The following is a 26,099-nucleotide window of genomic DNA, read 5'->3' on the forward strand; positions in this document are numbered from 1 at the left end:
TCTGGAGCTTGGCGGTGGTTCCGGCGTAGAGGGCGTTGCCGTAGTCCAGTCGGCTGGTGACGAGAGCCTGGGTGACAGTCTTCCTGGTCTCGGTGGGGATCCACCAGAAGATCTTCCGTAGCATGCGCAGGGTGTTGAAGCATGACGAGGAGACTGCGTTGACTTGCTTGGTCATGGAGAGGGAGGAGTCCAGGATGAAGCCCAGGTTGCGTGCGTGGTCTGTCGGTTTGGGTGCAGTGCCCAGGGCGGGGGGCCACCAGGAGTCGTCCCAGGCGGAGGGCGAGGATCCCAGGATGAGGACTTCCGTCTTGTCCGAGTTCAGCTTCAGGCGGCTGGTCGACATCCACTCGGCTACCTCTTTCATTCCTTGGTGAAGGTTGGCTCTGGCGGCGGCGGGGTTGTTGGTCAGGGAGAGGATCAGCTGGGTATCGTCGGCGTAGGAGATGATGTTGAGGTTGTGTTGGCGTGCGATGGCCGCGAGGGGGCTCATGTAGACGTTGAAGAGGGTTGGGCTCAGCGAGGATCCTTGAGGGACGCCGCAGATGACTTCGGTGGCCTCTGACTTGTACGGTGGTAGACGGACTCTCTGTGTTCTTCCGTCGAGGAAGGAGATGATCCATTCCAGCGCCTTCTCCTGGATTCCGACGTTGCTGAGGCGTTGCACTAGGGTGCGGTGGCAGACGGTGTCGAAGGCCGCGGAGAGGTCTAGTAGGATGAGGGCCGCTGTTTCTCCGTTGTCCATCAGGGTTCGGATGTCATCGGTGGCAGCGATGAGGGCGGTCTCGGTGCTGTGGTTGGCTCGGAAGCCAGACTGTGAGGGGTCGAGGGATCCGTTCGTCTCGAGGAAGGCGGCCAGCTGCTTGTTGACGGTCTTCTCGATGACTTTGGCTGGGAACGGGAGCAGCGAGATGGGGCGGTAATTCTTGAGTTCGGTGGGGTCCGCTGTTGGTTTCTTGAGTAGAGCGCTGAGTTCGGCATGCTTCCAGCTCTCAGGGAAGGTGGCGGTGGTGAAGGAGGTGTTGATGATGTCCCGCAGGTGGGGTGCGATGACGGCGTCGGCCTTGTTGAAGACGTGGTGAGGGCAGGGGTCGGTCGGAGATCCGGAGTGGATGGAGTTCATCATGCGGACGGTTTCTTCAGTGCAGATCGGAGTCCAGGCGCGGAGGGTGGTGGTGGGGGGCGGTGGTTCGGTCGGGTTGGACGTGGCGTTCGTCGGTTGGGTGTTGAAGCTGTTGTGTATGTCCGAGATCTTGTTGTGGAAGTAGGAGGCGAGGGAGTTGCAGAGTTCTTGCGATGGGGTGATGTCGTTGTTTCCGGCGTTGGGGTTGGAGAGCTCTTTCACGATGTTGAAGAGTTCCTTGCTGTTGTGTGCGTTGTTATCCAACCGGTCCTTGAATGCAGTTTTCTTGGTGTCGCGGATCAGTTGGTGATGCTTCCGGGTGGCAAGCTTGAGGGTGGTCATGTTGTCCGGTGTTGGCTCCCTTCTCCAGGCTTTCTCGAGGGCTCGGCAGTTCTTCTTGGAGCGCTTGAGTTCGTCGGTGAACCACGGGGCCTTCTTGCTGCCGGGTCTGCTGGGCGGGGTCCTCAGTGGGGCGAGTTCGTCCGCGCAGTTGCTGATGCACTTCGTGAGGTTGTCGGCGGCCTGGCTGGGGTTCGCTGAGCTGGCGGGAGGGTGCTGGCTCAGGGAAGCGGCGAGCTGGTCGGCTGTGATCTTGCTCCAGCTTCTGCGGGCGACCTGTTGCTGGTGGTGGTGGGTCGTCGTTCTTCTGAAGGTGAAGTGGACGCAGCTGTGGTCCGTCCAGTGGAGTCCTGTGGCGTGGCTGAAGGCGATGTCTTTGCTGGGTGAGAAGACGGCGTCGAGTGTGTGTCCGGCGAGGTGGGTGGGGGTGGTCACCAGTTGCTTGAGTCCGAGGTTGGCGAGGTTGTCGAGCAGGGTGGTGGTGTTGCGGTCGTTGTTGTTCTCCAGGTGGAAGTTGAGGTCCCCCAGGAGGATGTAGTCAGCGGAGGGGAGGGCATGCGGGCTGACGAAGTCGGCGATGTCCTCGCTGAATTGGGTGCGTGGTCCCGGGGGTCGGTAGATCAGGGTGCCTCTGAGGGTGGTCTTCGGGTCGGTGTGGATCTGGAAGTGTAGGTGTTCGGCGGTAGTCAGGATGTCGTCGGTGTAGGTCGTGATGCGGATGGTGTCCCTGTGGATGATGGCGATGCCTCCTCCTATCTGGTTGGCGGTGCGGTCCCTCCGGGTGATCTTGTAGCTCTCTGGGATGGCGATGGCGATGTCGGGCGCTGAGGAGGCGTTCATCCAGGTCTCCGTGAGGAAGGCAACGTCAGGAGCAGTGGTGTCGATGAGGTTCCAGAGTTCTATGGCGTGTCTGTGGACTGAGCGGGTGTTGAGCAGGATGCACTTGAGGTGGTTGCTGCTGGTGTTCGTCTTGGCGGGTGCTGGTGCGAGGCAGGTCCGGATGCAGGTGAACTTGCAGGCGGTACAGCAGAAGGGTCCGTGGGAGCGTCTCGGGGTGGCGCGGTAGCATCCCGGGACTCGTCCGTCGTTGAGTGCGATGAGGGTGGCGGCGTCGTACGTCCGGCGGGTGGGCTGGGAACTGCGGGGGCCAGGGGTCCTGGCACTGGGCGCGGTCCAGGCACGGACGGGCGCAGACCCTACGCTTCTCGGATGAGCAATGTAGCACAAGGAATACAAACAATAAGAAAACAGATGCTACCAGTAACTAACCAGATTTCTCAGAGATGCTTGACCTACTTGAGCACCTGTCTGAGTGTCTGAATCTAAGCAGTAACTAGAAAAAGTATGAACAGATCGCCATGTAGTTGCTTTGCAAATCTCAGCTATGGGGATATTTCTAAGTAAGGCCTTAGTAGAGGCTTTTCCCCTTGTCGAATGTGCTTTAGGATCTCCCCTGCAGAGATTGATTCACTAACTGATAAGCTAAGGAGGTAACCAGTGGAGTTTGGATAGAGCTGATTTACCTGATGCTCTGCGAGGAAGTTTAAGTACTAGGCGAGCTGCAGCATTTTGAGCACATTGAAGTTGGTGCAATCCTTTTTGGCTCAGCCCTAGGAGTAGAGCATTACCGAAGTCAAGGTGTGGGGTTACTAAGGCATGCACAATGGTCTTTCTAGAGTCGATTGGCAAAAGATCCAGAATCTTACGGAGAGCTTTCAGTATACTGAAGCATCTAGCTGTGACTTTATTCACGTGTGTTTTATATGAGAGATCTGAGTCCAGTGTTATCCCCAAATTACGCACTGACTCCACAGGATGTGGGGGACTGCCCAGTTCCATAGGCCACCACATAGGCGACCATACTGAATCCTTGGTTTTGTCCAAAAAAAACTTCAACACTCTCTTAAGGTCTAAGAGAGTGTAAGGCTCTTTCAGGTGGAGTTGAAGGATTAAGGAAGAAAGTGGTTAAAGTGATTCCCTGGTTGAGGTGGAAATCTGAAACCACCTTCGGCAGAAAAGTAGGATGAGTCCTAAGAACTACCCTGTTCGCAGGAAAAACCGTGTAAGGTTCCTTGTAATGGCCACCAGAACTGACACCTTCCAAGACAGATGCTGCAAGGAAGATTTATGTGTTGGTTCAAATGGTGCTCCCATTGACTTGGTAAGGACTACATTGAGATCCCAAGGGGGAGAGGGAGTTCGCACAGGTGGAAGAACTTTCTTTAAGCCTTCTAGAAAATCTTTTACTACAGGCATCTTTAAAAAGGAACCTTGCGAAGGTGAATTTCTGTACGCTGTTATAGCAGCTAAGTGTACCTTAATGAAAATTGTAGACCCGACTAAGCTAGATGCAATAGATATGGCACAATGACTTGTTCCTGCCCTTTTATCGGGCCGTGACCGTTATCCAAGCACCATATATAGAAATGCTTCCATTTAAAAGCGTAGGAAGCTCTGGTAGAAGTCTTTTGGCTTCCTTCAGTATGGTCATACACTCCGCTGGCAAGTCTAAATGCCCATATTGTAAGAGTTCAGGAGCCATGCTGTTAACCTCAGAGGGGGAGGCAGGGATGGCCCACTCTCCCCTGACTCCTGGACAGTAGGTCTGGATGACAAGGCAACCCCAGATGTGGAACCTTGGAAAGCTAAAGAAGATCCGGGTACCACCACTGGCGTGGCCACTCCGGGCGATCATTATCATCCTGGAGTTGGTCTTGTAGAATTTGGTGATCACTGCCGGAATAAGAGGCAGTGGGGGAAAAGCATAAAGCAGGCTCTGGGCCCAACTTATCAGTAGTGCATTCTCGACGTAGACGGGGCATTTGGCGTTTGTCTCATCTGCAAAGAGGTCTATATCTAGAAAACCACATCTTTGAAAAATATCCAGAGCAACGTCGGTGTTGAGCACCCAGTCGTGAGCGTCTATAAAGTCTATGCTTAGAAAATCCGCTTGGACGTTTAAGACACCTGGAACATGGACTGCCTTGATGGTCAGATTTCTGGCCAGTAACCATTTCCAAATCGACTGTGCTTTCTGGGACAGAAATCTGGATCTGGTGCCTCCCTGCTTGTTTAGATAAAACATTGTTGTGTTGTTGTCCATTTGAATCAAGAGAGAGTTAGACCTCAGAGATGGGAAGGACTTGAGAGCCGGGTGAACAGCTCTTAATTCCAGAAAATTGATGTGGTAACCATTTTCTGCGTCCGTCCACAGGCCTTGCACTTGAAGATGATCTATATGAGCACCCCAGCCCTGCAGGGAGGAGTCCGTGACAATGGTTTGAGTCGGAGTCTCTTGGAGAAAAGGGACACCTGTCATCAGATGAGACCTCTTCGTCCACCATCTGATCGAGTCTTTGGCAGACTGGGGAAGAGTAATTTGATCCTCCCAGCTTCCTGAAGCCTGTGCCCATTGGTCCTCCAGAGCTTGTTGAAGGGGGCGCATGTGTAACCGGGCATTGGGTACTATAAAGATGCAAGAGGCCATGGACCCTAGGAGAGAAGACACTTGTTTGACCGAAGGATGGAGAGTTCAAAGCAGTTCTCGAGACTTCATCTTGATAGAGGAGCCAAGGTAGTGAATTATGTGAGTGGGATTGAGAATCGATTTCTTGTAATTGGCTCTTAGACCCAGAGTGCTCACAAATTTGAGGCTGTACGACAGATGCGACTGAAGTAGAGATGGAGTGGAACTCTTCAGAAGCCAGTCGTCAAGATAAGGGTAAATGAAGATTCTCTTTTTGTGTAGAAAAGCCGCCACTACTGCCAAGCACTTCGAAAAAGTTATTGGTGCGGACTTGAGACCAAATGGCAGAACTCGGAACTGGAAATGGCGTTGAACCACCTGAAACCGGAGAAACTTTCAATGTTTCCTGGACACTGGAATGTGGAAGTATGAGTCTTGTAAATCTATGGCACACATCCAGTCCCCTTGATGTAAATGAGGGAAGATCTGATGTAGAGCCAGCATTCTGAACTTTTCTTTCCTATGTATTTGTTTAGAAGTCGAAGATCCAGTATAGGCCTGTACCCTACAGAAGGGCCTCTTTTTTTAACCAGAAAATATCGAGAGTACACTCCCTGGCGCCTCTGATGAATTGGGACATGTTCTATGGCTTTTTTCTTTAGAAGATAGTTCATCTCCTCTTGTAGTATGGGATGACATAGAGCGGGATCGACCTTTGGAGGGATCGAAGGAGGAGCAGTCTTGAATCTCAGAAGATAATAATCTCTCACAATATTCAATACCCACTTGTCGTTTGTGATATTGTCCCACTCCTCCACAAAGCCAGCAATACTTCCTCCTACCGGAGTGGATAACACGTTTAGAGGAAGTGTCCCTTCATTGTTTTGTTTGCTGTTTTGAGGAAGGGGTCTGCTGTCTGTTGTTGCCTCTTCCTCTTCCTGGTCGTCCTTGATGGAAATGGGATATTTGTTGTTGTTGATGACCTTGCGATGACCATTGGGATGACTGGCCCTTTTGTTGGAACTGGCGGTTGTCACTGGCACGAAAACGCCTACGAAAGTCTTTCCTTTTTTTTAAACCCACTGCTTTTACAGTATCTAAATCAGCTTTCATTTTCATCATCTCTTCGTCAGCATGAGGACCGAAGAGGGAAGAGCCATTGAACGGAAGGTTTGTGATCTTGCGTTGTACTTCCGGTTTGAGACCAGTCAATCTGAGGCATGCGGTTCGCCTCGAGCAGATACCATGCGCATATCCGTGGGCAGCTAGACCGGCAGAATCCGCAGATGCGCTGAGTACTTGATTTGCAACAAGACCCCCTCTTGCAAAATTTCCTTAAAATCCTGCTGATCTTCTTTAGGGAGTTTATCAGCAAAGCGAGTTAGAGAGTCCATAATGATCTGTCGTACCTCCCTAATACAGCGGAGGCACTGGCGACCTACATGAACGAAGCCGATGTGCTGCACATCTTCCTGCCCATGGAATCCATTAATTTACTGTCTCTGTCAGGAGGAGCCGAAGAGGAAGACATGGTAGACAGAGTCTTCCTAGCCGCTGCCACTATAATGGAATCTGGAGGTGGGTCAGAGCGCAGAAATAATGGATCCTGATCTGGAGCCTTACATTTTTTTGCTATCCTTGAGGGTACAGAACCCATAGCTGCAGGTATTAAAAAGGTCTGTGTGGTAAGGTCAAGAATACCAGGGACCAAAGGCAGCAGCGGTCTAGATGAAGCACGGTGATGCAGGGTTTCGAATATTACTGTGGCAGAAACCGTAGGCACTGACATAGTTATATTCAGCTTATTTGCCCCTCGACACAATACCTCATTGAAGGTAGTTAAATCATCAATAGGTGAAACCCTGGAAGGAGGAGTAGATGTACATGTTGGAGAGTAATCCTTTATAGACGTTCTAGTAGAAGATGTAGACCAGGTAGGAGACCTTCGTCGCCTTCTCTTTGGTGAAGAATGGAAAGAACAAGATCTATCCCTCGTATGCCTCTTATGGGGACGCGGAGAGAGCGACCTGTGAGGGGTTCTTCCTCTAGAAGATAGTACCGTAGGAGATCTTGATCTTCTAGGAGACACCTGAGGAGTCTTCCGAGGAGTCTGAACCGGAGATTTTGAGATGCGGGAAGGCGAGTAGGTCCTGGAATAGTCCAAACCAGGGCGCTGAGGGCCCTAGCTTTTTTGCGTAGAGGTTCTTCACCAACCACTGGAGAGCCCTCTGGTGAAACTTGGACAATGTGTAGTCCTGGAGAGGAAGAGCCAGAAGGAGAATGATGGGCCGTGGCAACTTCCTCAGATGTTACAGCATGTTCTTTGTCCCTCGACGTCGACAAACATTTCTCCCTCTACGTCGATTTGCGTTTATGCTTCAGCGGCGAAGCCACTTTTTGCAAAGGAGATCTCAACGTTGACCTGTCATGACGTTGAGATATCGGTGTGGTGATCTCGACGTCGAGCAATGTTCAGCTCTTGACGTTGCCCGTCTTTCATGCCTCCTTGATGTCGGCAAACTCTTCAACGTTGACCTACAACGAGGTGACGGAGAGTGTCTTGACGTCGACCGCTGTGTAGAAGTCGATGTATGCTTCGACGTCGACAGACCTTATCTTCGCCATACCTTGAGCCCAGAGTATGATGCTTCGACGTTGAGGCCTTTCTCGACGACGGAGACTCTCGCCGTCTCGAAGTCGGTGTGAGAAGTTAGCCTGGTATATGATGTTCACTATTCTAGTGAACACCTTGCACCAGTCCAAACAACCCTTATGGTGATGGTTGTAAAGTCAACCTTATAGACCAGCTATGGTAGCATGGACAAAGCAGTCTTAGGCTAAACTCAAGAGGGCATGTGAAGCCAGCTGTTTTAACATATGTAACCCCTTTAATACTAAATGAAAGGACACCACACAGGATATATATAAAATATATATGTTATTTATTTCTAGACAATCCCTCTGAACTCTTTACAAGGTCAGAGGCAGAAGCACAATACAAGATATTCAATTAAAATACAATAAGTTGCACAAAATACAGTAGGGCCCTAGGGGCATGCTAAACCATATACTAAAATAGTGGTATAAGGACCCCTACATGGAAAGTGAATAGGCCTAGGGCCTAGGGAATCGCTGGGGCTACTCTGAGCTACCAAGAGTTAGGAAGCAGGAGGCCCACAGAATGCGTGTGCAGTGTCTAAACACACACGCGAGTTACCATGGAGAATGAATGGGAACGTAAAAGATGCAAACTAGTTCTTTTAGGGCACTTCTGACTGGACTCTGTGAAAGTTACTTGAAACCTAGACAGTTGGATAGTTAATACCCACAGGAGCACCGGAGTACTCGCGTTACCTCACCCACAGGAAGCGGGTGCATAGTTGTCAAAGTGTGTCAGGTTTTGTCGTCGAATCCTATGGAGCCGGGAAGAAAGATGCTGCTGGCGACCGGGAGGGAAGTGTCCGGGTGGATCGAAGATGAAGAGGACCTGAAAGCAGAGGGGACAGAGTCTGGGTCACTAGCCAGTGACCAGGAAGGAACCAGGCAATGTCGTGAAGCAATCAGGTGCTGTCGTGAAGCTTGTCTCTGCAGCCACGTGGACCAGGAGGCGTCGACGACGACCAGGAGTCAGGCACGGACTGTCCCACGAAGGCTCTCGCTGTCGGCGGTGTCGGCTTCAGGATTGGAGTCAACAAGCCTTGGAAAAGGCAACCCACGCAAGAAGAACAATTGTTACTTACCTGTAAACAGGTGGTTCTCCAGTATTGGTGTCTTTCATAGATTCACATGCTTGAATATGCCCCATCGTCGGAGTGGGAGTCCCAAGGTAAATAAAATAGCAATAAATACTAAATATAATATATATATAAAACATACATACATATATATATATATATATATATATAAAATCAGGAGAAAAAACCTGAAATACATATTAAAGAAGGCATACACTGCCTAACCAAAATTCTACATAGGAATGCATGGGAAAGGCAAAAACCACATGCAGCCTATCCTTGTCATTATGTTGGTCCAAACTGCAGCCAATCAGGCGACAGCAGCCCTCTAGAACCTTCTCCTCAGAGCTGAGCACCTCAGATTTTCGTAGCACAAGAGTGACCAAAAGTCTATGAGGAGAAGAGAGCCTCTGTGGGGAGGAGGGAGGGTCGCATGTGAATCTATGAAAGACACCAATACTGGAGAACAGGTAAGTAACAATTGTTCTTCTCCAGCATTCGGGTGTCTTTCATAGATTCACATGCTTGAATATAGAATAGATAGCGGTCAGTACCAAGGAAAAAAGTTTCCATAAACACAATGCATAATAAAGACTGAAATTGTATGTGTATGATGCACATAAATATATACGTATATATATATCAACAGTCAATAAGCATATGGAAACTAAGAGGAGGAGGGTATAACAGAGGCTCACCTTACTGAAAAAGATTACGAAGCACAGCTTGTCCTACTGCGGTATCCCCTTCCTTCATGGCACCCAGGCAGTAATGTTTCGTGAACGTGTGCCTGCTGGACCACGTGGCTGCTCTGCAAATTTGATGCAGCGGGACACCGGCAAAAAGTGCAGTAGAGGACGCCATGGATCTGGTGGAATGGGCCCTTACTGCAGACTGCAATGGGTTGCCTGCTTTTTGATGGCAGAAGGCAATAGCCCAAGAAACCCAGCGGGCTATTGTAGGTGTGGTGACTGGTCGTCCCTTGTGAAAACGTCCATAGGCGACGAAGAGTTGGTCAGATTTTCGGAACTGGGCCGTTCTGCTGTTGTAGAATTTCAAGCACCGCTTAATGTCTAAAGAATGCAAGCGTTGTTCCGTGGGAGACTGTGGATTAGCAAAGAAAGACTTCAGAATAACGGGCTCATTGATGTGGAAATCTGAAGGTACTTTAGGAAGAAAGGTTGGGTTTGTGCGTAGCAGTACACAATCCGGTTGAGACTGAAGAAATGGTGGTTTGATCGTGAATGCATGAATGTCACTCACTCGACGCGAAGACGTCAATGCAAGAAGAAGTGCAACCTTCCAGGTGATGTACTTGAGGTCAGCTCTATGTATTGGCTCAAATGGAGCATTCATTAACTGTGATAAAACAATATTGAGGCACCACGCAGGAGGAGGGCGCCGAACTGGTGGAAATTTACGAAAGAGTCCCTTGAAAAATTGGCGTATTATCCTAGAGGAACATAGGGAGGTGGAGCCATCCTGGCGGAAGCGTGAAATTGCCGCCAGAAAAAATCTTAAAGTAGCATGAGACAATCCTGACTGAGCTAAATGCAAGAAGAATGGGAGGAGCTGAGCGGGCATTGCACGCAAAGGATGCACACCCGCAGCCGCACACCAATGGCAGAAACGTTTCCATTTCAACTTGTAAGTCTTTATAGTTTAAGGAGCCCTGGCTTGAGCAAGGATCTCTCGACATTCTTGAGAAATGGTTAGATGTGTAAATTCACAGTGTTCAGGTTCCAGGCTGATGAGCTCAGAGAAGAGGGGTCCGGATGGTAGATGAGACCCCTGTCCATGGAAAGAAGATCCATCCGAGGATGAAGAAGGATGGGCTCGCATTGGGACAGAAGGAGTAACTCTGAGAACCATGCTTGCCGTGGCCATCTGGGAGCAATGAGAAGGATGTGGCAGGGTTCTCTCCGTATCTTCCAAAGCACTCGCGGTACTAGATGGATTGGAGGAAAGGCGTACGCAAACAGATTCGACCAGTTCATCAAAAGGGCATTGCCCTGAGACCCTTGGTGGGGATGCCAACTTGCGTAAGCTGGGCATTTGCAGTTCTCTGGCGTTGCTAATAGATCCAGCGCCGGGCGACCCCATCGGCGAAAGATCATGTAGAGTGTCAGTTGATGTAATTCGCACTCGTGGGTTGATGATCGGGATCTGCTTAGGGAATCCGCCAGGTAAGGCAGTGCATGAACCCGAAGACATCTATACCCAGCACAGTGCATGCAACGCTTGTGGGCGTTGCTTCAATCAGCGTTTGTGTACATTAGACGGGAAGTTCAGTTTGGTGATATGCGTATTATTTACGTGAAGACTGAAAGTTTTGTGCGGTGTCACGCACACCATTTACAAGTAGCAGTTGTGACATGCATGCTTTATTGAAATCTGGTAGGGCGTCTGCACTAGTCACAGATTGTCATCCAGTCACACTATTGGAAGTCTTACCTTGTTGGCACGCACACCATACTAAATTCGTTCTGGTGAGGAGTTATTTATTGAGCATTTTTTACCAGCAGCGCGTAGTGAGCCAATTTGAATACTGTACCTGTATTCCAAAAACCACCAGCTGGGCAGGTAAGTTTGAGGGCTGTGGAGATCGAGGCACCGTCAGTTGAGCTCCCTAAGACCAGAGGGTTGAGATTGCAGGGTAGGGGGGGCGTGGCCAGCAGCATGGCCGGCAAAGACGTGCTCCTTCGTAGCTCTGGGCGAGCTGCACTAAATCCGGCTTTAAACGAATGCCCTGAAACCCCGTTTCGACTTCTATATAAACGTAAGGGTACTGTGTTTCCTTGGGGGCAACAACTGTTTGACTAAGCTACAGAACTGTGCCGAAAACAGCGGAACGGAGACTGACCCGGCCCGACCACGAAAACAAAGATGGCGGCGACGCGCTGATCGGATGAGATTTGCCGGAGAGGGGAGAGCTGCTGGGGTCTCCTGACAGGCGAGGGGACAGCTGCTGAGTGCCTGAAGCGGCCGGTGAGACCTCCGGGGCGGTGTGTGGGCGGCCCGAGCCCCAGAACGAGAGGCTCCTGGAATCTGGGGTGTTCTGTGACGGGCGCCGGCTGGGGCCTCTGGATCCCCGGGTGAGCGGCGAGGCTACTGAAGGGGAGCGGCCCGCGCCGAGACAGCGGATAGGACGGCGGGGGCGCCCGCCGGATCAGGAAGATCACACCCGAGGCGCTCGGCGCTGCGGCCCCCAGACTCGACTGTGCCAACGGCGACTAAACAAGAAGAGGGGTGAGTGACCCCACGCGCTGAGGGCGCCTGGTCCGCAACTGTTCGCTTGGTGTCTGGTCGGCCTGCGCCGGCCTGCTCCCTGGACCGTGCTCTGTGGTGTGCCCCCCCCGGCCGCGAGAGTTAACACTGGAGCCTGGAGGTGCAGGGGATCGGCCCTTCTGGGCAACAAGCCACTTCAGGCCTGGGGATAGCGATCACCAGTGGCCCTCGGCCCGAGATTGCTGCATGCCACATCCTAAGAGGCAGGGGTGGAGGCCTAGGCGCCCTGGCAGAAGCGCGGACCACACTCGCTGCCTCGTACTCCGGGGACGGTAAGGAGCGGCTGGAGGGGAGAGACGGGGGCATACCCCAGCGGACACCTGCCCTTTTTGCACAGTGGCCCGACACAGTGATCCGAGGTGGGAGGCTGCATCATAGTGGTCGGTCCCTGTGGAGGTCGGTGGGGCCCGGACGGACTGAGAGGTGCTACACCCCAGCTGAGATGCCGGCCTGGGCCGTGAAATACCATCTGGAACTGAAACATAGGTCGGGGCATGGAGAGAGGCTGCAGGCACGAGATACAAGAACCCGAGGCCACGGACTTACAGTATAGGTGGCAGGAGGTGTAAGCTCCGTGTGGAAGTCGCCATTCCCTGTCGACAGCCATGGGGAAGAGAGACATGATTCCAAACCTCCCAAACACGTCCCGATGGACAATCTTGCTGCGCCGCGGCAGCCCACTGAAACCGCGCCTACAGAGTCTGGCATGCGCTCGGATACAGACTTATTGATGGCGGCCATCCAGGCGTCCAGGTCCGATATTCAGGAATCTCGGGCAGCCCTGGAGGTTAAAATCGGTGAAGTTGGGTCAGAAGTAACGCTACTGAGGCAAGAATTCCGGATGTTGACAGAAAGGGTGATTACGGCAGAGATGCGAATAGGCGAGGCGGAAGACTCAATCAACCCCCTGAGGAAAGATATGGCGGAACTCCAGGCCTCCCATCGCCAACTACTGTGGAAGGTGGACGATGCAGAAACAGGGCGCGGCGCAATAACCTGCACTTTGTCGGCTTTAGAGAGGGAATTGAGGGGGCGGACATGGCAGCCTTTCTCCACTCCTGGCTGACGACAACCTTCCCGGCGGCGCAGTTCTCGACTTGCTTCATCATCGAAAGGGCGCATAGGGCCCTACTGGCAAGACTGCCAGAGGGAGCGAGACCCCAGCCTGTCATTGCACGTTTCCTCAACTTTGCAGATCGGGATCTGATACTGCGAGTCTAGAAAGCTGGGGGAGATCCGCGTTGAGAACACAAATATTATTATCTTCCCAGACTACAGCCAGGAAGTGCAGAAACAACACCGCTCCTTTGACGCGGTCAAAGCAAAACTGAGAGACATGAACATTACCTATATGCTGCTCTTCCCGGCAAAATTAAAAGTAATTTACAAGTACAAAGCGCACTTCTTTAATCATCCGGAAGATGCCTGGCAATGGCTGGAGGAGCGACCCATATTTCATAGACAGGAAAACAACAGAAGAGATGGATCGGGCAGGCCGACCACGCACGGTGCACAGTGGGAGCGGCCAAGGCCCCAGCGACAGAAATAAGAGGCGGACACCGCTTACGCCCTACCCCGGATGTGGCCCGACGGACAGACAACGAGGACGATCGGCTTCACCCGGAAGGCGAGGCACGACGGGATCTAGGTTCAGATGCCTGGACAACACTGCCCGCTCGGAAGGAGATGAAAGAGAAGACTGAGAAGCACACTCATCGGGAGGAGAAGAGGGAGGAGCACGCTCCGTCCATCCACTGGAGAAAGCGATCCGGGAGCTGCAGCAGGATGCCTCAGGACACACAACTGATCCCCGACCAGACACACAGGACTCACGGTCCTAAACAGGGGACGCCAGGGCGGCAGAGATTGCAGCTCGTCGTTGAGGAGACACACAAGTTGATACACCCTCCTTATACCTCTTGTTTACATTGGTTATTGACTTTCCTATGCACGCATTCCTTAGCTCTGACTTTCGAAGCTGTTTCACTGGGAATGTATTATATGTTTTGCATTGAGCTGGGTAACGTAGGTTGAAAGGGAGGGGGACCTCTGGGAGGGCGACAGACCCTCTCCTACTGACAGTTCCGCCTCGGAGAGGGATGGGACTGAAAGGGGAGGGAGGTGGGGTGGGGGGAGGGGGGGAGTTTGGTTTGGTTGACACTGACAAGTTGGGTTGGTTGGGGTAGGGACGGGGCGGGATCGTTGGGATGGGGCGGGTGGATGGGAAGGAGTAGGGAGATAGACCATATGAATATTGTAGTCACTTGTCGGGCAGGCACACACGCTATCCACCATACACCACCAGGAATTTTGCTTTACCACCTGAAATTCTTTGGCACACGGGGTAGGCAGCACTTCTACACTCCACGGCCTCTACTGGCACGAGGCGTCAGGGGCCCTTTGTTGAGATTGCACCAGGATAGGAATGGGGACTCTGGATAGAAACACATCGCATGGGGAGGTTTTTAAGGGGATGACCTGGAATGTTAATGGCCTTGGCTGTAGGATTAAGAGAGGTCTGGTTAACAACTACATAAAACGCTCTGGGGCGGACGTGGTACTCCTACAGGAGACACATCTGAAGGGCACGAAGTGTGCCTTCCTAGCGAGAGGGCAGTACACAGTCCTGGCCCACGCTGGGTTTACCTCTGGCTCAAGGGGGGTTGCGATACTGATAAAGAAATGCCCACCAATGAAAGTAGTGCAAGTCTGGACCGACCCAAAAGGGACATATGTAGGAGTTCGAGGGATGTGGGGAAGGAGGGAATATATATTTATCTCGGCCTAAGCTCCACCCAAACTGCAGACAGATACGCTCCGGGGTATATCAGACATAATACTTAACACATCGGACACGGTGAAGATCCTTGGTGGACTTCAATGATGTCATGAGCCCGCTGCTAGATAGAACAGGAGATCGCGATCGCCCCGCGACCCTGACCCTGTTGGCCAAAACCATGACTACCCTTGGCCTCCTAGATGTATGGAGGTGGCTACACCCGACAGCGCAGATGTTCTCCTACTTTTCTGGAGCCCACAAAGTTTATTCCTGCCTTGACTATATTTTCATGCCGAGACAGATGCTTCAGGCGTCAGATTCGGCGGAATACTGTGCTAGAGAGGTGTCTGACCACTCGCCACTGGTATTAGCTCTGGGCAGAAAGAGACGGACCGGGCCTAGCATTCTTCGGCTCTCGGCATGGGACCTGCAGAACCCGGAGCTCCTGAGGGGACTGCGAGCCGATGTTAAGGTATACTTGGCTGACAATGTCGGGACCGTGGATTCCAAGGTGGTCTTATGAGAAGCGCTCAAAGTGGTGCTTCGTGATAGGGCGCACTGTCGGCTGGCGGAAGGATGCTGAGAAGGAGGGCCACCTTCCACTTTCCACTTTCCCCTAGACCTCAGACAGGCCACAATTGTCCCAATCCACATGGCGGGAAAGCCTCCAGATGAATGTGCGTCCTACCGCCCCATCTCCTTGCTGAATGTTGAGGCAAAGCTTTATGCCACGATCTTGGCTCTTCGTTTACGACGCGTCATACCACACCCGGTACATATGGACCAGACAGGTTTCATTCCGGAAAGGGCGAGTAGATACAATCTTCGTAGGACACATAATTGGTTGTGTGAAGTGGAGGGCAGGACGGAACCTCACTGGTTCCTGTCCTTGGACGCTGAGAAGGCGTTAGATGCAGTACATTGGCCCTTCTTGGAGGGAGTCTTAGAATATCTGGGGTTTGGGCCCAAGTTTAGAAGCAGGGTTCGACTCCTCTACTCAGGCCCTGTTGCTCGAGTCAGGGTCAATGGGGCGATGTCCAAGGCTTTTCCCATACAGAGGGGAACCCGACAGGGATGCCCCCTGTCTCCCCTTCTGTATGCCTTATCTATCGAGGTTGCGGCATGCGCGATTAGGCAAAACCCTAAGGTGACGGGTTTCCGAGTGGGACAGGCAGGACCGCAGGAGGAAAAACTGTCCCTCTATGCAGATGATGTGCTGCTGTATGTGACGAAGCCGGGGACTACTATACCGGCGCTCTTTTCTGAGCTAGACCAGTATGGGGCTAGATCTGGATACCAAATTAATTGGCATAAGTCAACATTCTACGATCCCCGGGGACGGGCGGAATGGCCTGAACTACCAGACAGATTGCAGACGACTACTGTAGGTTTCACGTACCTAGGGATATTCATAACAAAGGACAGGACAATAGCCTATGACCGCAATATTACCCGTGTGCTTAATAACTTTAAACTAGACGCAAGCAGATGGCAGTTGCTCCCCCTGACACTTCTTGGGCGGGCAGCCATGTTCAAAATGGTCTCCTTACTTAGATTTCTTTATGCATTTCCAAATAAGTATCTTCCTTTACAGCACAAGTTTTTCTCAGAAGTGCATACGGAATTGAGGTCCTACCTGTGGTTAGGAAAGCACCCCAGGGTGGCACTGGCGACCCTACAGAGACACCAGTATGATGGGGGAATTTCACTACCCGATCTAGAAGCCTACTATTGGGCAGAACATCTGGCCCCCATCAATGACTGGGTCCATGCACCGGCTACACATCCCACTTACGCACAAGAAAGACACACTATGGACATGCATAACTGCCTACACTACATATACGAGAGGAAAGGACGAAACAAGCTGCTACCGGCCACCAGACTCACATTGGGAGCTTGGCAGAAGGCCATGAAAGCTGTGGGGTGGACTCATAGGCCCTCGAGGCAGACCCCGATCTGGGATAAAACAGATAGGCTGACTGGACTCCGCGCCACCTGGGAGAGAGAACTGGGAGAGATGGACGACGTGGACTGGGGGGTAGTGCTGATGCCCCTTAGGGAGGTAGCAATTAAATCTTGACTCCGCTTGATACAATTCAAAATCTTACACAGGGCATACTTTGACAGGCAGAGGCTCTTTAGGATGGGGAGAGTTTCTGACCCTAGCTGTCTGCGATGTGGGATGGCAACTGGGGATTTCTTACATATAGTGTGGCCATGCTCACATATACAAACCTACTGGGGGGAGGTCACTGCTGAACAGGGGGGAGGTATTGGAGATGGATATCCCAATGGACCGGAAGCTCATTCTCCTGGGGATGACAAATGATGTGGACCTGGCCCGCCCACTGCTGATCTTCTTGGCTCTAGCGCTGGTAGTAGCCAAGAGGGACATAGACAGGAACTGGGGGGTGCCAGATACCCCCTAATTGGTAGATAGGAGGAGGGGAATGGACCTATACATGGCGGCCGAAAGGTTCACGTGTAAGGCGGCGGGATGCCCGAAGAAATTTAGCAGAATATGGGGCAAGTGGAGGCATTACCATGGCTTGGATGGAGGACTATGAGGCCTGCCGTGTGAAGTTGATTATTGGTGGGGAGAACTTAACCTTTGATGGAATGTGTGGGGGGGGAAGTGAGCCTTTCGCTTGACAATGACATGCTTGTACTGTACTTGTTTTCAGGTGATAAAATAATAAAAATGATTCCACAAAAAAAGTGAATGCAGGGTAGGATTAGGATCCTCTGGGTTGGTGCTGGTCATTGTCAGGGGGACCCTTCATGTAGAGGCTGCAGGCGACTTTGTGTGGTCAAGGAGAGGTCAGCCACCGATGGAGACGAGGTCAGGATTACTGGGTAGACTTTATAGGACAGGTGAGACACTCAAACTCGGGCCGTGGTGAGGTTCTTTAATTTCGACTCCATCTTACATTCGCCGCCATTTTGTGTTGCCTTTACACAGGCTGCTCAATAAACGAAGTATCTCTGCCCTTGTGGAAATAAAATTGACAATTGTGCCCCATCATTTCCCTGTTTCTGCCTCACAGCCATTTTTTTATTCAGACAAGCACCCATTTTGTGTGCCATCCATTTTGTCTTCAGACCGACAAGCAAGACACCCTACCTCTGGCACCCCCATTCATTGACCACACATTTCTGTGGTTCTGCCAATTCTGGGAACCAGCAGACAGTTCCTGTCTTAAGAAATAGTTCCTGTCCTTGACTGCAAGCCAGAGAGCAGATGGTCTCTGTTTTACACAAGATAGTTCCTCTTTTTGACTCTTGTGGTTCAGCCAATTCCCAGAACCAGCAAGATAGTTCCTGTTTTACACAAGATGGTTCCTGTTCTTGACTCTAAGCCAGAGATAAACCCCCGAATGAGTAAGGGCCTTCAACTGAAAGAGAACACATTTCCACATATCACATGCCCTCTCACGAGACACAAGACTCGCCCCTACCTTGACACATCTGTTGGAAATTACTGCTTGTCAGTTCCCTTTTTCTTGTCACTTCTCTTTTCTTCTTTTACCTATTGACTGAAAACTGTATAAATATTTTGATGTGTGAATAAAGCTGCAGACCACTCCTGTACCCGCTTGGTGCTGGAGCTCTCCCCTTAACTCGAGTTACTGGACCCTTATTTTGTACTTGAGCACCACGGACTCCTCTCCTTGCTTTGACTGAAATTATGGTTATTAAGTATAGAAATTCTGAGATGAGGTAATATTGAATTAATTTACCACATTAATTGGCGCCTGAACAGGAATGTTCCCTTTTCCCCACGTGCCGGCGATATTGGACCCGGTACTGTCCCCTCCTGACCTTTGACTGACTTCAAAGTGCACAACGCGGGGAATTCCCGCTAACTCACTCAAGGCAAAGAGGGGGACCAACTGCGGCCCGGCATCCACACGAGGTGGTGAGGAAAATTGCGGAACGTCCTGAACCAGAGCCCAACCTGTGAAGAGACGAGTCCGAGGTTCTGCGAGTCCCACCTTAGAAGCTGCGCGCATTTCAAGATCTTCAAGAGGCCTTCCAGTTATTTTTGCGGTGAGTTCTGTTGAAAAGTATAAAGACAAACCCACAGCTTTTGTGGGTGCGGTAAAGATACATGTTTTTGTTGGTTTCTCACCTATCTTTGGTGAGGACTGCTAAACTAGTATAAAAGACGGACTCACCACTTTGTGGGTGCGGTAAAGATACATGTTTTTGTTGGTTTCTCACTTATTTTGTGAGGACTGCTAAACTAGTATAAAAGACGGACTCACCACTTTCGTGGGTACGGTAAAGATATATATTCTGTTTGTTTTTCTTTTTCTCTCAATTCTAAATCTTTGAAAAGTCTTGCCATCATGCCTATTTTCTCGAAAATACGTAAGATAGCAACCAAAAGGAGTATACTTGAGAAGGAAATTCCCCTTCCTCCTCGGGATATCCAAGGACACTTCATGTATGCAAAACATGGTGTCGGTGCAATTATTTATTGTGATTTATGGGTGGATTATACTAAAGACCTAGAACACAGATATAGATGGCCTGAAAATGGTACTTTTGACATGGAATGTATTATAAAATTAGAGGAACAGTTGTGGAAGAAAAAGGGAGTCCGCCAGTCACAAAGTGACTCGGTGGAATTATGGAGAAAAAAAGCCCATAGGAGGCAACAGAAGGAATTGCATAAAGTTGAAAAGGGTAAGAGAATGTCAGAGCAGGCCAAGAAAGAACAGTTACAAGAAATAGGGAAAGAAGTTGTTAGTGAAAGGAATAAAAGGGAACAATCAGCCATTTCTACTGGTTTTTATCCTGTATTGCCATCTGCACCTGAAAACCTTAACATTGCACCACCTAAGACACAACCTACCGCCCCATCACCAGAGGATACTTTCACCAATTTCCTCTTAGATACTCCACCTCCATATGAGGTTCCAGTAATTCAACACCCTCTGCCTCCGCCTCCCCTTTTACAACATAACACACAACCTCTCACTTCAGAAGGGGGTGCCGTAGGTCCAGACCCAGGTAAAACAATTCCCGACTGCCCCTTTGACCCGACTCCGAGCAACACAGGGGAGGCGGGCCGAATAAGTAAAATACTTCATGACTCCTGGGAAGAAATAAGACATCTACCAGCAATTGACACGTTGCTTCAAGCGGCCTCTGAGTTTCTTCGTACTGGAGAGAACTCACGAGCCATTAACGCTATGACTACAAGAAGATCACACCCTGTAAAAATGCACATGTATAGGTTCCTCCTTTGCTGTTTCATAAAACACATACAAGCAGAGGAAAGAAATGTACCAGTTTCACTTTTTGACTTATTAGATTCCGCATCCGACCACACTAGTTTAGAACTTATAATTGATGCACTAGACAGGTTCACCCGTAAGGTGACCCATATTCTGCAAAACTTGCAAACAAATGAAGAGAATAAGAAACTTGAGGAGGAAATTACTGAACCTACTGAAAAAGTCCTACCCGTTCGTTCTTCCGCCCCTAATTCACGAACACCCCCGCCTACATTCCTCCAAGGTCACTCTGAACGGTCATCTCCAGATGAGTTATTTGAAAATACATCCAATGCATTAGACTACTGGTTAGACCAGGAACCTCCGCTTACACCGGAGGAGGAGGAAATAGCCAGAACTGCGACCCTATGGGTCTCTAAATATAAGATATATGATAATGATCTCATAGCCCAACTTTTTCTAGCATTACAAGTCTCTACATGGTACAACATCTCATCACACTCAATGACACTCATTTTAAACATGATCCAAGACTCGAAGATTTTCTGTCTGACTGCGCTGATAACATGTTCCTCCACAATAGTTCAGTTTTTCTCAATAAATTTATAGATTTTAGACAGAAATACCAGAAAACGACTGAATTTTAATCTTTCAATAATACTTGTGGACCAATTAATAGACTTCCTCAAACACGCCAGTTCCCCATGAGAGAGGTCCACCCCAGAGCTGACACGAATGGCGCGCTACAAAGCGTTTTTATTTATGTACCCTTGACAAAACTTGAGTTACTAAGGATAAAAGAGATGGTTCCCTCCCACTCAAAGGATCCTGCTGGATTCTTTAAAGAATTAGGAGATGTATTAATGATGGGAATATATACTCTTTCTGATATCACAGCAATTCTGAAATTATTGTTGCCATCGGGTATATATGACAAACTAAGAGAAAAAGATTGGGAAGTAGCAGGTTAACACATTAGATGGACCGTACTTCAGAATGACGAAAATACTAGAGTAGCAGGTCAAGGTATAGGAGACAGACTAAAAGCACTTCCTGGCACTATTTTAAAGGTGCTACCACAGTTACTGACAGTGAAAAAGGAGGACTGGGATACCATTTCCTCCTGCAAACAGAAAGATGGTGAAGACATAGGAGATTATTACACCAGACTTGAAAAATGTTTTGCGGTAAATAGCGGCCTTACGCCGACAAGCGAAGCTTACCCGCATCTGTTTGTTTCCAAATTAGTAGACAACGCCTTGCCAGCTATTAAGGAAAGAGTACTAAAAGTAGAAAGTACCTGGCACGCACATACACCACCACAGGTGTTACAAATGCTACAATATCACCAAAATCGCATTAGGGATGAAGAAGAAAATGATAAGAAACGCATGAAAGACACCAAGATGAAAGCATTAGTGGCCCAAACTGCACCCCAGCGCCAACAGACACCAGGTAGCCAGACAAACGTGAAGAGCACTTGTAATTATTGCAAAAAGATGGGACACTTCGTTAAAGACTGCCCTGTCTTAAAGCACAATTTGGCTACTGGTAAGACACAGCCTCGTCCATATCAGCCAAAACAGAATGTTTCCCAAGGCAGTTCAACACCTTCAGTTCCACCAACAACACAAATGGCCCAAATGAACATTATAGACAGCGACTACACTGAATACTACCCAGATTTTTCATGATGTTGCCCAAGGAGAGAAGATGACAAACTGCCCCTTATACCCATCCCAGTAGATCAGAAAGGCCCATTTATAGAGGTCCGACTTCTTGGGGAGGATAGAAAGTTTCTACTAGACACTGGGGCCAGTAAAACAACAATAAGCCATCAAGAGGTCCCAGAGGCTCCTCTCTCGGGTTCAAAAAGTATTTCTCTGGGTTTCTCCGGACAGCCTGTGACAAACGTCACATCAAAACCACTGCCCTTGCAGGTTGGTCCCCTCATGACAACTACAGATCTTATATTAACAAAATCATGTCCAGAAAATTTGCTTGGTATAAAAACATTGAAAGAATTAGGAGCTGTTATTGTTTGCTCACCTAAAGATGTCAGATTATTTCTACAAGATTTTAAGGGCCACTACACAAGTAGAGAATTAGACGAGCGTTTGAAAGATTTGCCACACACCCTTTGGGCCACTGATTCCACCACAGTAGGATGTATGGAAATAACACCTCACAAGGTTACACTGAAAGAGGGAGCCCAACTACCACGTATAAGACAATACAAAATTCCACCTCAAGCTGAACAAGCATTAATGTTAATTGTTCAGGACCTAATACAGTCAGGTGTGATTAAAGAAACAACTTCGAACATTTGCAATTCCCCTGTTTTACCAGTTCATAAAAAAGTGGAACCAGGAACACCACCTGTCTACACACTAGTGGTGGATTTGAGAGAGCTCAATAAATGTGTCATTCCAAAACACCCTGTGGTCCAAGACATCTCCACTTTACTCACAGCCATAGATGCCGAAGCAACGCATTTTTTTGTCATTGACTTAAAAAACGCATTCTTCAGTATACCCATTCACCCAGACAGTCAATACCTTTTCGGCTTCTCCTTACAAGGACGAAGTTTCCAATTCACAAGAGCTCCTCAAGGTTTCACCGAAAGTCCAAGTGTATATAGCCAAGCGCTGAAAAGACAATTGGATACTATTCAAATGCCCACGGATACAGCCATACTACAATATGTTGATGATATCCACATTACGGCCAGATCTGACGCAGCATGTGCTGAAGCATCACTACAAGTACTAGAATTCCTAGCTGCAAATGGCCATAAAGTTTCCCCTGGTAAGTTCCAATTTTGTTTACAGCAAGTGGCATACTTAGAGCACTTGCTGTCAAAGGAGGGTAGGCAGCTTACACAGGAACGCATCCAGCTCATACAACAAATACCACAACCAACAACACAGAAACAAGTTCGAGCTTTTGTTGGTCTCACCTCATATTGTAGACAGTGGATCCCGCAATTTGCACTCATTTTTACACCATTAGTGCAGATGACAAAACTCGAAGCTGGCGCTACTCCACAATTACCCTGGACAGATGAACACATGCAAGCTTTTCAGTCTCTTAAAAAGGCTATGTGTCAAGCCCCAGTGTTAGCAACACCTGATTACACCAAAGATTTTACCTTGTTTGTAACAGAAAACTCAGGTACAGCACTATCACTCCTGACCCAACTTCAAGCAGACATAGACCATGTGGTTATTTTTCAAGTACATTAGATTCAGTAGCACAAGCATTACCTGCATGTCTAAAATCAGTAGCAGCTACTGCACAAGCTATTAGACAAAGCGATGCTATTGTATTGGGACATCATCTGATAGTCCAGGTCCCACACGCTGTAGAACTTCTGCTAAACAGAACGCAAACACAGCATCTGACAATAGCCAGACTCACTGGATATGAGATGACGCTTTTTCAGCCACATATTGAGATTAGACGATGCAACATTTTAAACCCAGCAACACTGTTGCCACTGACCTCTCCTACTGAACAACTTCACGATTGTATTGACATAATTGATGTAGTGACCAAACCCAGACCAGATTTACAAGATACTCCCCTTTCTAAGGCAGAAATGACACTTTCTGTTGATGGTTCTTGCATGAGACTCCCCACTGGAGAACTAGCAGCAGCCTATGCCGTCACAAATGGTACAAACACCTTGGAAGCACACAAGATAGAGATACTGTCGGCACAAGCAGCCGAACTCATAGCACTAAGAAGAGCATGTCACTTAGCAAAAGGAAAATCAGTTAACATTTACACTGATTCACAGTACGCTTTCGGGGTTGTACACAACTTCGGCACATTGTGGAAAGAGAGAGGATTCCTCACATCACGTGAGTCTAAAATACAGCATGCTACACTCATCACTGCCCTCTTAGAGGCCAGTCAGTTACCAGCAAAAGTTGCAGTTTTAAAGTGTAAAGCACACACAAAAGGAACCGATGAAATATCAAAAGGAAATGATTCAGGAGACAGTGCAGCCAAATTAGCAGCAAACACTGAATTGAATATACTACACCGCCAATACGCAATACGAGACCCCTTTTCTGACATCCAAGATGTCCAAAGTCACACCACAGGAACTGCTAGAATGGTTGGAAAAAGTAGGGGTCCTTACAGATCAGGGTTGGATGACACCTGAAAGAGCAGTATGGTTTCTGCCGGATGCTATGGTACAGGTTATAATAAACACCATACATGGACCAGCACATCTGGGAGAAAAAGCAATGTTAGACAGCATACAGAACATATGGCACAACAAACATTTGAGAGCTGCAGCCAAACAAAAAGTCAAAACGTGCATGATTTGTAATCAGTTCAACCCAGGTAAAGGCACAAAGGTGGAGCAGGGTGGATTCCAACCCCCTGACCATCCATTTGAAGTTCTCCAAATGGACTATATCCAGATGGAGAGATGTAGAGGTCACAAGTATGTGGTAGTTGTAGTATGTGCTTTGACCAGGTGGAAAGAAGCCTATCCCGTCCTAGATTACACTGCAATGACAACTGCTAAGCAACTAGTAAGAGAATATTTCCCGAGATATGGGTTGCCCTGCGTCATCTACTCAGACAACGGCCAGCCCTTCTCCTCTGAACTCATGAAGCAAGTGTCTCTTCTGTTAGGGTTCACTTGGAAATTTCACTGTGTAAGACATCCTCAAGCAGCAGGTCTAGTAGAGAGACACAACCAGACTTTGAAGACAAAATTGGCCAAGATATGTACAGACAAAGGCGTGGACTGGATGGTAGCCTTACCGGTTGCCATTTTCTACATGCGTATGGTAGCATATTCCAGAACTAGTCTGAGGTGGTCTTTGGCAGACCACCAAATATGTGGGGTATGCCAATGCCTAAAAGAATTACTGATGTAGACAGCAGAATATTAACTGATTACCTGGCTTCCTTGATGTCTGCACTCCAATCTTGTCTTCACAGGTCGCTGCAGTCGTCCCTGACAAAACCGCCCCTGGAGAACACACCATCCGACCCCGCGACTGGGTGATGATAAGAAACTTCGACAGGACCAGTCCTCTTCAGCCCAGGTGGACGACTCCTAACCACGCGGAACGCGGTGAAGGTCAAAGGCAGGAAGGGCTGGCTACACGCGAGCCACTGCCGGAAATATTTTGGACAAAGAGACACTGTTGCCAGTAACGCTGCCAACCCTAGTGACATTGTAACAGAACAATCTTTTGTGCCCTTGGAACTGACCCCACAACAAGAATATAAATCAAAGTTGAGGTCTGCCATCCGGACTCTGGCTAATTAAGTCCACTGGGCGCAGGTCCAGTGGGAAGCGGTTGGAGCATGGGGATGGATTTAAACACCTTGACTATGTGGGAAAATGATAGAATGAAACGCAGAAACAAGAACTTTAAGAACTTGTGTAGTGGTTCTATCATATGTTTAATGATATTGTTTTTCTTCATACCCATTATGACGTGTCTTGGTTGGATCCTCCACACTGTTTTTCCTCCAACACCACACACCTCTCATACACCCAACTGCACTCAGGAACACACATATCATGACCTACCCCCTAATGAACAAGCCCATAGACTAGCCTTGCAAAACAATACCTTTATACAGATGTTACACTACACTCATCAGGCCAGCAATAGCACAAATTGCTGGATATGTGGCCGCCTCCCACCTCATCAGAAAAAGGGAGGGATGCCTCTTTTCCCCTTTCCATTTCCCTATAATGGGACTTGTGAAGCCTGGTTCGCCCTAATAACAGCTGACGATACTACCCCCACATCCTGCCCTGACGGAAATAATTCATGCAAGAATGGGTGGCCTTGGGGGGACTTAAACAAGGTACTTAATGCTGCCTGTTACCCAAATAAGGATGAAAATCCTCAGGCGACGGGTACAGTCCTAGAAAGTGAAGAATACAAGCAAGGGAACATGACCATGTCCTACAAGATGTTAAATACCAAACCTAAAAAGAATGCTGGTCCCCCTTCCATCTCGGTCTCACCAGTAAAATGGCACCTGTGCATCCAGAAAAATGGCTCTGTTCCATTAGGGCACAGTGACTGTCATACCACTTTAAGTTTTGAAGATAGAGGAAAGTCCTCATTTCTAG

General features: G+C 49.1%; 1 protein-coding gene across 1 annotated transcript in view; it reads right to left on the reverse strand.

Moving 5' to 3' along the window:
* Positions 1 to 26,099, reverse strand: part of SYCP2 (synaptonemal complex protein 2) — a 3,993,018-nt gene that overhangs the window by 2,964,769 nt on the left and 1,002,150 nt on the right. The gene's annotated exons all lie outside the window — the stretch shown is intronic.

Source organism: Lissotriton vulgaris, chromosome 7, assembly GCF_964263255.1.
Source record: "Lissotriton vulgaris chromosome 7, aLisVul1.2, whole genome shotgun sequence".
NCBI lineage: Eukaryota > Metazoa > Chordata > Amphibia > Caudata > Salamandridae > Lissotriton > Lissotriton vulgaris.